The 14,401-nt window shown below is 45.0% G+C and overlaps 1 long non-coding RNA gene and 1 pseudogene across 1 annotated transcript in view; one reads left to right on the plus strand and one right to left on the minus strand.

Moving 5' to 3' along the window:
- Positions 1-14,401, plus strand: part of LOC144603241 (uncharacterized) — a 478,910-nt gene that overhangs the window by 385,455 nt on the left and 79,054 nt on the right. The window lies entirely within an intron of this gene.
- On the minus strand, positions 7,356-8,182 carry LOC144602571 (neuropeptide SIFamide receptor-like; annotated as a pseudogene).

Below are 14,401 nucleotides of genomic sequence, written 5' to 3' on the forward strand. Positions count from 1 at the left end.
CACAGGGTTTGGTGGTGGCTAGAGATCTGAGACCAGCGGCGTACCACACATATTGAGGGATCTCTGTTACTTGTAATATATATATATAAATGACTTGAACATCAATGTAGAAATATTAGTTAGTCACTACGTAGAAGAAAACACGATTGGTGGAGCTGCCACCAGTGAGGAAGGCGGCCGAAGTATACAGTGAGATAAAGGTCAACTACAGAAAGGCGTCTGTTACACGTGCCTTCGTCTATTGGGGAAGAGAATAAGACTCAGGAAGTCAAGACGCGCTCGCTATGTCTTTAGCTCTGCCGCATTTGGGGAATGGTATGCAGTGTTGCTCGCCCCATTGAAGGTAGTAGAAGGGCGACATTGGGGAGTATGCAGAAGTGGTTTACCAGAATGTTGCCTGGACGAGAGGGTGTTAGTTACGAGACAGGTAGGATAAACTTGAATTGTTTTCTCTGGAGCGCCGGGGACTAATGGGGAGATCTGCGGGCAATAAATAACACCACGAGGCACATTGACAGTGTCGACGGTCAGAACAGTTTTGTCAGGGTGGAAATATCACGGACCATAAGGCATCGCTTTAAGATGTGTGGCCAACGTTTAAAGGGGATCTGCAGGGTGAGGGTGCCTCCCTGACCCGCTGAGTTACTCAAGCACTTGGAGGGCAGCAGTGCGTTAGGTTTGTGCAACGGCCTCAACTATGGCTGGATCCCCACTCATCGCTACAATGTGCTGGCTCAGAATTCTGCACACAGATCATGGAACAGTGCATCACAGGAAGTCCTTTCCCCTTCTCAACTTGCATCTGTGTTCCCCAATATTTCCAATTTCCACCCTAAGAAAATGGTTCTATCAAACCTACACATGGCTTTCGTAATTCCATATGTTCCTCCCACCCTCCGGAGGAAACATTCCAAGATTGTGTAGCTTTATAGCTAATTCACTGGTATCCACGCAACATTCTGGTTAACGTCGTCTACGTCACCTCTAAGTGCTCCACATCCTTCCTATGACGTAGGGAACAGAACTGTGCACAATACCCCAAATGTGGGCTCATCTAAAGTTTCCACATCTGCCAATTTGTAAATCAATAATGAAGGCAAGCATATCGTACTCCTTCTCTGCCATCTTTTTCATTTGGCTTGCCACGTTTAGAGAGACATGGACTTGTTCTGCATGTAGGGCAGTACTGCACAGGAATACATACATCCTGTGCAGTACCATGAAGCCAAAGTAAACCAATCTCTCCTGGTCGCATGTGATCCCTGTCCCTAGAATCACTGCATATCCACGTGTCTATCCAAAATACTCTTGAACGCCACTTTTATATTAGATCGTCCATCCCACATGGCATTGCGTTCCAGGTACCCACCACCTACGGTGTAAAAAACACAGGCCCGCACATCCACTTCAAACGTTGCCCCTCTCACCTTCAAGATACGCCCTCTAATTTCCAACATTTCCTTCTGGAAACAAGAAGATATATCCTATCTATCCTATCTATCCTATATCCCGTCCATCCTATCTACGTCTCTCATAATGTTCCACACGTCTATCAGGTCTCCCCTCAGCCCCGACACTCCGGTGACAACAACCCACGATTGTGAAACCTATCCTCATACCTAAACCATTCTATTCCGTTCCCTTACACTGCGCCACAAAGTTGATCACATTCACGATCACGTGGTAGAGGCCAGCCTTCTCACCGTCATCGCCTGTTGTGGCTCAGATCAAGCACTCGGTAACGCAGCAAGAAAACAATTCCCCTCGCAGCGACTTCCAGATATCACAGCTAAATTAATTTGGCTCGAAGACAAAACCGGGCACAGCAATTTTTAATTTGGTGTTAGATCAGCCTGAGTTTCCTTTATCTTGACGTCGGTAAATAGCGTGAGGTGTGCCACGTTTGAACCGATTGCATTTCGTGCTGCGAATTATTAACAACATTATCCCTGGAACGGTCATGTAATCTGGTACGATCTTCCTCAAAAAATGGCACGTTTTCTGTAAACAGAGAGTGGAGATTGCATGTTACACGCTGCCAATGGTGGAGGCATATACGAGAATGTCATTTGGATGGACACACCGATATGCAGGGATGAGGATCGTGTGTAGGCAAGGGAGATGAGTTTATTTTGGTATCCTATTCGGCGAGGACGTCGACTCCTTTGCTGTTCCGTTTTGTATGTTTAGCTCGACAAAAAGCATGTTTAACATAGCTGCTGCTTCCGTTTATCGGCTATAAATCAGTTCTGTCGTTTCCCCGATAATTCTGTGAGTTCAATATGATTTTAGGTGACAGAAGAAACAACAGTTGTTTCATGTGGACGCTGGGATTTCTTTACTTTTCGCTTGCATTTCATGAAAACCAGCGGATATATCTCTTTCTTCTGTTTTAATATTGGCTGAATTGGCTACGCAATCCAATTACAAGCACTTCGTTCAGGCACAAATATACAATATTTTTACTCAATGACAAAATAAAGTGTTAAAGAAATCAACATTAATCATTCAAATAGTTTATACTTCATCGCAGATTACACATCACAATCGAACAGAACTATCAGGAAACATGAATAAATTTTAAGTGCAAAAAATAAACTAATCGGCATATAAATAATAATACCAACCGCAGGAAAAGTTGCATTTTAAAGCTAACAAACTTTGGTATCAACAAAAATGTCTTACCGGGTACGCCGATTATTCCAAGTATAGGATAGTAGACTTTTTCTACCTGTATTATTACCGGTTGTTCCATATTTAGCTCTTTGCAGTTTTGTGGATAGTTCTATGGACACAGAAATATATATCCTCCAAAACAACATAAAAATGAATCCCAAGAGGCATATTACATACAGGCAGTTGAACAAACAGATTATATTTGTTGTTTGTTGTTGATGATTGGGTAACTTGTGCCTTCTGAACAAAATGTTTCCATCGCATCATATTAGGATGGCGTAACCGTGTTGAAGGTGGCGACTTTTGTTTATCAATCAGATTCTGGTTATTTTATGGGTGGCAGGTGTTATGGGGCGGAGGCATGAGAATGGGGTTGAAATGGACAGATAGATCACCCATGATTGAATGGCGGAGTAGACTTGATGTGCCGATTGTCCTAATTCCGCTCCGAGAACTTATGATCTTCCTGTCATATGCAGCAGCGCGCGATACAATTCTTCGTTCAAATGAAACTCAGAGTAATTGTATTCAATAAATACAACGACCAAAAAATCATGCAATAAGGAAAAGAGCACGAACTCACTCGTTTGTTCATCTGACTTTTGTAATTCGAAAATATTTAATATTTTTCACGTTTAAATTCCTTATATTAATTTATTAAACTGACTAATTCTATCTGTGGGATATACGCACATTTAGGTACATTTGGGTACACGGGGGAAATGGATGACAGATAAAAGAACGTCACATGACAGGTGACAGAACAAAAGAACGACGGAAATGTGCCGCCCTGTCACATTTACACACACACTCCAAACCCACTCTAAACCGTGTATCGCGGTGAAGCTTCATTTGCAGAAGCGAGAGAATATTCAGACAATGTGAATGCTCACAGTCTTTTTCCCAACGTTGAATTTGCAACAAAAAAAATCTAAGTAACAATTTTGGTGCTCAGAGGGAAATCCGTACCTGGAATGAGCTGCCAAAGGAAGTTATAAATACGGGTTTTATGACTTTTAAAAGACATTTAGACAGATATTTGAAGGGGTGATATATGACATCTGAAACTACAATGGTGAAATGTGGGCAAGTAGGACTAGCCAATATGCCATCTTGGTTGCAATGGGCTACGTGGGCCGAACGGACTGTTTCCGGGCTGCACAGCTCCAAGCCAATTAATCTATGTACACATTTGTTTCCTCTAAAATCACGCGGATCATTTCTTATTCTATTGAATATCCTCTTTTTTGTTTCTTCCTTCGCTATACACACTTCCTTTTCTGCCATATTTACAGCTGCACAGCGAACCAGACATTTACCCCAGATGTGTGACTAGTTATAATTGCCATCTGCCACACTTAGATAAATATTGATATCATATATTTCGAGCCTGTCATCCTTGATGGTAAACAACATTTTGAAGAACCAAATCGATAAATAGAGTTGTGTCGTTCTGTCTTTAAATAAATATGATCGGTATCTGACTAAACTGTCACCCCTGACAGCACTCTCCAGGTATCCACCACACTCTGCGTAAATGAAAAGAAACTTGCTCCACACATTTAAACTTTCCCATTCTCATCTTTAAAATATGCCCTCGAGTCGTTGACATTTCCACCCTAGGAGAATGATTCTGACTGTCGAAACTATCTATGACTCATAATCTCATGTACATCTACCAGGTCTCCCCTGAACCAGGAATGCAAGTGCCACGAAGATCAAGCTTAAAAATATCTCTTTTTATTTGCTATTCAGTATAATGTTTACATTTTAAAATTGACATTTTATTTCCGGGTATGAACAATTACAAAGTTGGATATCATACAATGCCATAAGAATTTGAAAAATCTGCAAGCGACTCGCAGGTGAAGCGAACGCGTTAAAGTTGCAGTTCGGTAATACTTCAGCAGAACGCAGTAAATGTCTATTCAAACAGTTTTACAATGTGGTAAAATATTGGGTTGGGGTGGGTAGTTGAGACGCGGGCGTGAATGTCTTTTTTAAGGCTGCAGTAAAGGGATGTTTTCAGTTCAACTTATAGGTTAATTGGGGGCTTTCTATTCAACGATAAATCCGTTCTCCAACAGATTAGAGGGGATTTATTCACAAAATGCTGGAGTAACTCAGCAGGTCAGGCAGCATCTCGGGAGAGAAGGAATGGGTGACGTTTCGGGTCGAGACCCTTCTTCAGACTGAGATTAGAGGGGAGCTCCCCCAGAATAAAGGGGCAACGAGTTTACACAAATGTGATAGGTGTATAGAACCAGCTGCCAGAGGAGTTACTTGAAGCAGGTTCTATTGCAACATTTCAAATACATTTGGACAGATACATGGATATGATAGATTCTGACTGACGGGCTGAACAGAGGCAGTGGGGAGAACTCATGTAGACGGGGCATGTTGGTCGACGTGGGCGTTGGACCGAACGCTCTGTTTCCACGCTGTCTGATTACTATGATCACGCTCCATGGCTATCTGAAGGAGATTAAGTCACTGGCTGCTCAGAGTTGCTGATTTGCTGATGGTATCTCATCTCCGCCCACCAGTCACCTGAGTCCACGCGAAGAGGGAAAGACCTCGTCGTGACAATTAGTTCTGAAGTTTACTTTTTGAAAGTCAGCAAAGAGTCCACAGCGGAAATTACTTCCAATTGTTTAGATTGATTGAATGGCGCCGCATTAAAACAGAGCCTTCTGCCCACCAAGTCGAACGGATCATCGGCCACCAGTTTATATTATTTCTCAGAGGTCTGAAGAAGGGTCTGGACCCGAAACGTCACCTATTCCTTCTCTCCAGAGAGGCTGGCTGTCCCGCTGAGTTACTCCAACATTTTGTGTCTACCTTCGTTATACCAGTTCTCTGTGTTCTCCCACCTTCGCGTCCACTCCCGACGTACTTGATGACAATTTACAGAAGCCAGTCAACATACAAACCCACACATTCTTTGGGATGTGGGCGGAAACCGGAGCACCCGGTGTAAACCCTAGCGGTCATATGGAAACATGTACAATCTCCACACAGACAGTGGACATACACTAAGACAAACATCAACGAGTCCAAGGTTGTGGCGTCCAAACGCTCTGGCGTTAGTTCCTACCAGGTATTAGTCGGAGGGAATCCATGTCAACCATCTCAGTAGAAAATAAACAGAACAATTCCTAATAGATAATCTGAAATATCTTAAAAGGTGTAATTTGTGTTAAAACGCATGTTACACTTCTGATAAGGTTGAAACCGCATTAGAAAGCATGTCATATCATATCATATCATATCATATATATACAGCCGGAAACAGGCCTTGACGATGCAAACAAATAATCTCACTGTGACTCGTCACATGTGACAATAAAGTATTCAATTGAATTCATTTCAACGAGACGTTGACCTGGCTTATATAGGCTGCAGTCGCGCTCTGTGGCGAAATACCGGGGAACATCTGTGCGCATCTCAGTGCATTCCTTATTTCCACACCTGAGCGTTCAAGTCAGAAGCGCACAAGATACACCCCACTGGCGCGCAGACATGTATTCCACCTTCACTCACCCCTGCTCGCCCCCAACACAGTCACCCTGTTGCTACTACACCTCCTTTCTACTTTAATTTCCCACCCGGGTCCCTCATTGCCCTACTGCGCGCCCACTTGCCCCACAACCCGTCCATCCATAACCTCACCACTCTCCGGCTTTACATATAACTCCTGTTCTTTCCCTCTCTGACACCCTTTTGTCTCCTTTTCACCCCCAGCCTTTGTCATTTACTCCACCTACTCAGCAATCAAACACCCCACCATCACCTGTATCCATCTATCATTGACAGGCATGTCCCAGCCCACTACATTTTCCCCCAGCCACCCTTCTCCTTTCTCCTCTGTACACTCATCTCCCATTCCCGAGTACTCCACCTCCCTTTTCACCCACTCTTTCCTCCCCGCACTTCCACCCTTATCCCTCCCTGCGGCTTTACATTTCACCTTCCCTCTTCCAATAATCTAACACACGTTTACCTCCTTATCACCTGTAGACTTTGTCACCTACTCCACCCATCCGCCAATACAACCCCTCTCACCTAGACCCATCTTTCACTTGCCAGGCAATGTCCGGTCCCCGCTTGTTTTCTCCGCTCAGTCTGAAAGGAACCGATTATAAACGTCGTCTGCATTTTGCCTCGGCAGATGCTGCCTGGCCATGTATGTTCTTCAAGCACTCTGTTTGATGTACCAATTATTAGGGCGGGGAATGGGGCTTCCGCGGACGAGGTTGGGTGTCAGTGCCAGTTTGCGTTTTGTTATTATTGATACACCACCTTGGGGGACATTTTCAAAAGGGCCCCGGATACCTAATGGAATTGCGGAGGTAAGTATTTTTTTAACTTGCTATTAACACTAGTTTGTTTATGTTAGTAACGATTTTTGATAATGTAGTTTCTGAATTGCTCAATAATTGCTTAAACTTTACCCTTATATTTTCAAAATCTAGGGGCACGTTGAAAGACAGCAGAACGTGCCCCAAGACCGCCCACCTTGGTCACCAGCGGCTTTGGGTTGGAAAAGGTGCATGGATCGAGCGTAACCATTATTTTATTTCTCTTTCATTTGACGTTATTTTCGTCGCATGATCTTTGAATGATTTCTCTTCACTTTGGATAAAGGCCAAAGTCTATTGGGATTTTAGTTTAGGGCGTCATTTAATGTGGCTGATTGCTTTAGCAACAAGAACCACGGGGTATGTGATCACATTTTTCAGTTCCTCTCTGAATTTTCTCTGGGACAAAGCATAAATAAAAGTGTTGGTGCAAGAACTCAAAAACTTCAGCATATACCCCGATAACTCCGCAATGGTGAAGGGGTCATCGTAATTTGCCTCCAGAAATTGCGCGTCAGTGAACTGCACGCATATGAAACATATTAAATTAACCATCCACAGGAGGATGAAACTGCCTGATATGGCCAGAAGCAAGACTATGGATTTCCTTCGGTTCTCCGTCTCTAGGTCTGTGTTTTTCGCAGTACTTTTGTTTCCTCGTAGTCCGCTCCTCACTCGATTAGACAGTACAATGAGCCTGATCGTCAGGGAATTTAGTAGCAAGATCAACACGTAGGGTGCAATATCGTTTCCACCCACAGAAAAACTGTCCAAATGTGTGTTGTGTAGAAGCTGGATTTTACATAGCACGCCCACTCCACGTTATCAATAACCTCCCGAGGTTCATATATGAAATAGTATGGGATGTTTTCTACAATACTCGAGCAAAGCACCACCACTACAACCACAGTCGCATTCCTTTCAGTGCAATATCTTGCTCGCAAGGATTGGTGGCAAATAGCAACGTATCGATCGAACGTGAAAGCCACAGTTAGCCAGACGGAGCAGTCAAGGGAAACGAAATGTACGGTCAAAACAACTTTACAAACCGAAGTGTAATTGAAGATCGAATATGGGAAATAACCATTGATTATCTGGTATAAGACCGTGTGAAATATAAGAATTATTATGTCAGCGACTGCCATCCCCAGCAGATAACGAGTGATGCATTTGGAGAGACCGCAATTTCCACGGGACAGGATGACGATTGCCACCAAATTAGCTGCAAAAGACAATCATAGGTACATATAATTTCTGGCGTACAATCCAAATGCGTGCATTAAATGGAGTTGTAAATGTATTGCTTTTAGGACGTGATGCAGGATATAGACCAGTCGGGAAATATGAACGGAGAAATGGCAGGTGGAGATGAGTCCAGGAAAACGTGATGTGAGGCATTCCCAAAGTCAACGCTAAGATGCGGTCAGGTGGGACTAATGTAGCTGGGACACGTTGGCCGGTGTGGGCAAGTTGGGCCGAAGGGCCTGTTCTCACACTGTATTATGACTCTATGAAGGTACATGGTAAAGAATATGTAAGAGAATACCCACACCATTAAGAGCATTGGTTTACTGAGGGACATTTGAGTCACAGTCATAGAGTGATTCTGTGAGGAATTAGGCCCTTCGGCCCAACTGGACCAAACCGACCAACATGTCCCAGCTACAATAGTCCCACTTATCTGCGCGTGGTCACTATCCCTCCAACCTTGTCCTATTCATGTACCTGTCTAACTGTTTTTTAAACAGTGGGATAGTCCCAGCCTCAACCCGCTCCTCTGACTGCTTGTTCCATACCCCAACCACCCTTTGTATGGAAAAATGTACCCCTCGGATTCCTATTAAATCTTTCCCCTTCACCTTGAACCTATGTCTCCTGGTCCTTGATTGCCCTACTCTGGGCTAAAGACTGTGAATCTACCCGATCTATTCCTCTCATGACCTTCTACACCTCGAAAAGATCACCCCTTATCCTCCTGCGCTCCATGGAATAGAGACACCGCCTCCTCAACCTCTCCCTGTAGCTCACACCCGCTAGTCCGGGCAACATCCTCGTAAATCTTTTCTGAACCCTTTCAAGCTTGACAATATCTTTCCGACAACTTAGTACCCAGAACTGAGCACAATATTCTCAATGCGGTCTCACCAAAGTCTTAAATAACTGCAACATGACCTCCCAACTTCTATACTCAATACTGTGACTGATGAAGGCCAAAGTTTCAAAAGCCTTTTTGACCACCTTATCTACCTGCGACTGGACCTTCAAGAAACCATGCACCTGTACTCCTAGATTCCTTGTTCTACAACAGTACGCAGAGGCCGACCATTTACTGTGCAGGTCCTGCCCTTGTTCGACGTCCCAAAATGCAACACCTTACACTTCTCTGTATTAAATTCCATCAACCATTCCTCCGCCCACCTGGCAAATCGATTCAGATCATGATGCAGTCGTCACAACCATCTTCACTACCTGAAAACCACTAACCTTTGTATCATCAGCATACTTGCTAATCTTGCCCTGTATGTTCTCATCCAAATCATTGATGCAGATGACAAACAGTAACGGGCCCAGCACCGAACCCTCAGGCACACCACGAGTCACAGGCAAACAGTGTGAGAAGCAACCTTCCTCCATCACCCTCTGCTTCCTTCCATGGAGCAAATTTGCTATCCATTCAGCTATCTCTCCTTGGAGCCCATGCGATCTAACCTTCCAGAGCAACCTACCATGCGGAACCATATCGAATGCCATACTGAAGTCCATGTACACAACATCTACAGCTCTGCCCTCATCAACCTTTTTGGTCACGTCTTCAAAAAAATCAATCTGATTTGTGAGACACGACCTCCCACGTACAAAACTATGCTGACTATCTCTAATCAGCTCTTGCCCATCCAAATGCCTGTCGATCCTATCCTTCGGAATACTCTCCAGTAACTTACCAACTACAGTTGTTAAGCTCACCGGTCTATAGTTCCCAGCATTTCCCTGCAGCCCTTCTTGAAAAGACGTACATTTACCATCGTCAAATCTTCCGGCTCCTCTCCTGTAAATTCCAACCAGGGCTCCCGCAATTTCCTCTCTAGTTTCCCACAATGTCCTTGGATATATAAGATCAGGCCCTGGAGATTGGTCTACCTTCAAACACGACAATAACTTCAGTACTTCTTCGACAGTAACCCTGACTGCTCTCAAGCCACTTCCAGTGATTGCTCCAATTTCCTCTCTCGGTGATGGGAAACATGAAAGGGAGTTGGCGGAGAGTATATCAATCTTCCATGGCCATACCACTGGAAAACAGATATTAGAATTGCTGCCTTACAGCGCCAGAGACCCGGGTTCGATCCGGACTACGCGTGCTGTCTGTACAGATTGAATACGTTCTCTCCGAGACTTGCGTGGGTTTTCTCCGGGAATCTGCGGTTTCCTCCCGCAATCCAAAGACGTACAGGTTCTTATAGGCGAATCGGCTTGTTTTAAGTGTATATTGTTCCTAGTGTGTTGGGCAGTGTTCGTGTGCTGGGACCGCTGGTCGGCGCGTACTCCGTGGGCGCTACAAAACTAAACCAAATGTTGGATATTGTTGGGGAAATTAGCGACCAGGGAGAGCAGCAGTTGCAGTCGGGTCTATGTCCCCGGGTCTGACTCTGACACAGAGCGGGAAAAGATGAGGCAGAAGAGTGTGGATGAGCGATAGAGGGGAAAGTCGCGGAGTAATGGAGTTATTCAGCGGGACAGGCAGCATCTCTGGAGAGACGAAATGGGTGACGTTTCGGGTCGAGACCCTTCTTGAGACTGGTTAGGGATAAGGGAATCGACAGATACAGACGGTGATGTGGAGAGAAAAAGAACAATGAATGAACGATATGCAAAAAAGTAACGGCGATAAAGGAGAAAGGCCATTCGCTGTTTGTAGGGTGAAAACGAGAAGCTGGTGCGACTTGGGTGGGGGGAGGGAGAGAGAGAGAGGGAATGCCGGGCTGACGTGAAGTGAGAGAAAACAATATTCATACAACGGGGCTGTAAGCTGCCCAAATATATGAGATGCTGTTCCCCCAATTTGCGTTTAGCCTCACTCTGACAACGGGGGAGGCCTAGGACAGAACAGGTCTATAGGAATGGGAAGGAGAGTTAAAGTGTCCGGGAACCGGGAGATGAGGTAGGTTTAGGTGGACTGAGCAAAGGTGTTCCGCGAAACTATCGCCCAGTCTGCGTTTGGTCTCGCTGATGTATAAGAGTCCACATCTTGAACAAAGGGTAGAGTAGATGAGGTTGGAGGATGTGCAAGTGAACCTCTGCCTCACCTGAAAGGACTGTGGGGGTCCCTGGACAGAGTCGAGGGTGGAGGTATCGCGACAGGTGGTGAATGTTCTGCGGTTGCGGGGAAACGTACCTGGGGAGGGGCGCTTTGGGTGGGAAGGGTTGAGTTAACCAGGGAGTTGCGGAGGGAACTGTCTCTGCGGAAGGCGGAAAGGGATAGAGATGGGAAAATGTGGAGGATTATGTGTTGTATGCGACGCCAGATGGGGTGGAAGGTAAGGACTAGGAGGACTCTGTCTCTGTTGCGAGCAGGGGGAGGGGGAGCAAGGGTGGACCTACGCGATACCGAGGAGACACGAGTGTGGGCCTCATATATGATGGGAGAGGGGAACAGTGGTTCTGCAAAGAAATAGAACATCTCAGATGTTCTAGTATAGAACACCTGATCTTGGGTGCAGATGCGGTATAGGCGGAGGAATTGGAAGTAGGGGATAGATTCTTTGCAGGAAGCAGGGTGGAAAGAAGTGTATTCGAGATAGTTGTGGGAGTCAGTGGGTTTGTAACAGACGTCAGTCAAATAGTCTATTTCCTGCAATGGTGACTGTGACATCAAGAAATGGGAGGGTTGTGTCGGAGATGCTTCAAATAAATTTCAGTTCAGGATGAGAAATGCTGGTGAAGTTTATGAAGTCCATGAGTTCTGCATGGGTGCAGGAGGTAGCACCGATGCAGTCATCAATGTAACGGAGATAGAGTTCGGGGATTCGTTAATTATGGGGAGTGACGGGAGATACTGTGGCATAAACGGGAGACCTCTTAGAGGAATATAACATCATGAGGTGCATAATTAAGAACCTTATTTCCCAGTGTAGAAATGTCAAAGACTAGAAGACATATTTTTTGAGGTTTAGCGCACTTTAGAGAGTCAGTGTGCAAACAGTACCTTCGGCCCACCGAGTCCAATAGTAACCCGTACACTAATTATATCCTACATACTGGGGAGAATTTTCAGACGCCAAATTAAGCTACAAACCGCGTCTTTGAAATATGGAAGAAATCCTGAGTATCCGGAGAAATCCCACACGGTCACAGGAAGAACATACAACCCCCGGACAGCAACAGTAATCAGGAAGGAAAACGGGACCGTAGCGCTGTAGGGCAGCAACTCTACCGCTGTGCCACTATGCTGTGCTGGACAAAGGTGAGTGATCCAACATTTAAAGGAATGGGTGACGTTTCGGGTCGAGACCCTTCTTCAGACTGAAGGGTCTCGACCCGATACGTCACCCATTCCTTCTCTCCTGAGTTACTCCAGCATTTTGTGAATAAATACCTTCGATTTGTACCAGCATCTACAGTTATTTCCTTATACAACATTTAAAGGAGATGCGCGAGACAAGGTTTTAACACGCCGACTAGTGGGTACCTGCCTGACCCGCTGAATTTCTCAAGCAGTGTGTGGACCAGCAGCGAGGAAGGTTAGTGTAGCGGCATTGAATCACAGCTGGATCTCAGCGGGACACTACATCGCGCAGGCACAGAATAGTGTATCGGAGAGGCACAACACAGAAAGCCCTTCCATCTCTCACCTTAAATATCCGCTCTCTAATACGTCCCATCTCCACCCTGGGAATAATATTCTATCCATCCTATCTGTGGCTCTCGTGGGTTCATAGACTCAGTGGACGCTTCAGCGTAAACAACCCAAGTTTGTGCACCTTTATAGCTGATTCACTGGTATCCATGCAGCATCCCAGTAAACCTCTTCTCCATAATCTCTCCGCACTCCACGTCCTTCCAATAATGTGGAGCGCAGACTGTGCACATTATTCTCAATGTGGCTGGTCTACATTTTATACATCGAGAACATGACTTGTCAATGTTTAAGACAATAATGAAGGGTAAATTGCAGTATTCCTCCTTGACCACCTTTTCCACGTGGGACCCATTTTAAGGGAACTACGTACTTGTGCGATATGGAAACACTGCCCGTGGAAGAGTGCTGGATAGGAATAGACCATTCGCTCCTCAGTGACGTCTCTAATGCCAAGTTAAGCTCATCTCCTCTGCTCACATATGATCCAATTTCCCCTATTCCCTGCATGTCCATGTGTCTATCTACAAACTGCTAAAGCGCCACTTGCATGTCTGTCTCTCCCATCACCCCTGGCAGCGCGTTGCAGGTACCCATCGTTATGCTCAAAATACAACCCCGCAGATCTCATTCAAACCTTGACAGTCTCGCCGTAAAACCATGTTCTCTAGTCTTCAATACTTCTTCTTGGGAACAAAGAGTTACTGTCTGTCCTATCTATGCGTCTCATAATGGTTGCACATTTCTATCAGGTCTCTCCTCAGCCCCTCAAACTCGAGAGAAAACAACGCAATATTGTCTAACCTTTCCTTATCGATAACTCCCTCTCCTCCGTTCCCTTCCACTGCGGCATGAAGATGAAGACGTCTCGTGACCACGCGGTATAGATCAGTCTTTTCACCGTGATCTACTGTTGTGACAAGCCCAGAACAAGGTCTCGGTAACGCACCCCAAAAATGAGTTATTTTCGTGGGACTCTCCCAGATGTCCCAGCTGAATGTTGTTCCCCGAACGCAAAAGCAAACGCAGCCATTTTAAATTGAGTTTTATATCTGCCCGAGTTTGTTCTAAGTTGACGTCGGTGAAAAGCGGGACGTGAAAAGTGTTGGACGTTTGCTTCGATCGCTTGGGTGAACGAGAAGGGTGTTCAGCCCAGCTGCTGCTTGGTTTAGTTGGCGACAAGTCAGTTCTGCCATTGCCCTGACAAATCTGTGAGTTCGATATGATCTTCGGGTGACAGAAGCGGCAACACCTGGGTCTGAGGATTTATTGTGGGCGGTGGGGGTCCCTTTACTTTTCCATGCATTTAATGTAAAGCAGCGTCATGGTTATTAATAACAGTTAATAATAACAATTCTTCTTCTTCTAACAATGGTTGATTTCGTTGTACAATCATACAATAAAAAAATATTTCGTTCAGACACAAAATTATAATATTGTCATTCAAGGATAAAAAAAATACGTTAACAAAATTTATATTAAACATCCAATTGGTTTATACTTTATCTCA

The sequence above is a fragment of the Rhinoraja longicauda genome, chromosome 19, assembly GCF_053455715.1.
Source record: "Rhinoraja longicauda isolate Sanriku21f chromosome 19, sRhiLon1.1, whole genome shotgun sequence".
NCBI lineage: Eukaryota > Metazoa > Chordata > Chondrichthyes > Rajiformes > Arhynchobatidae > Rhinoraja > Rhinoraja longicauda.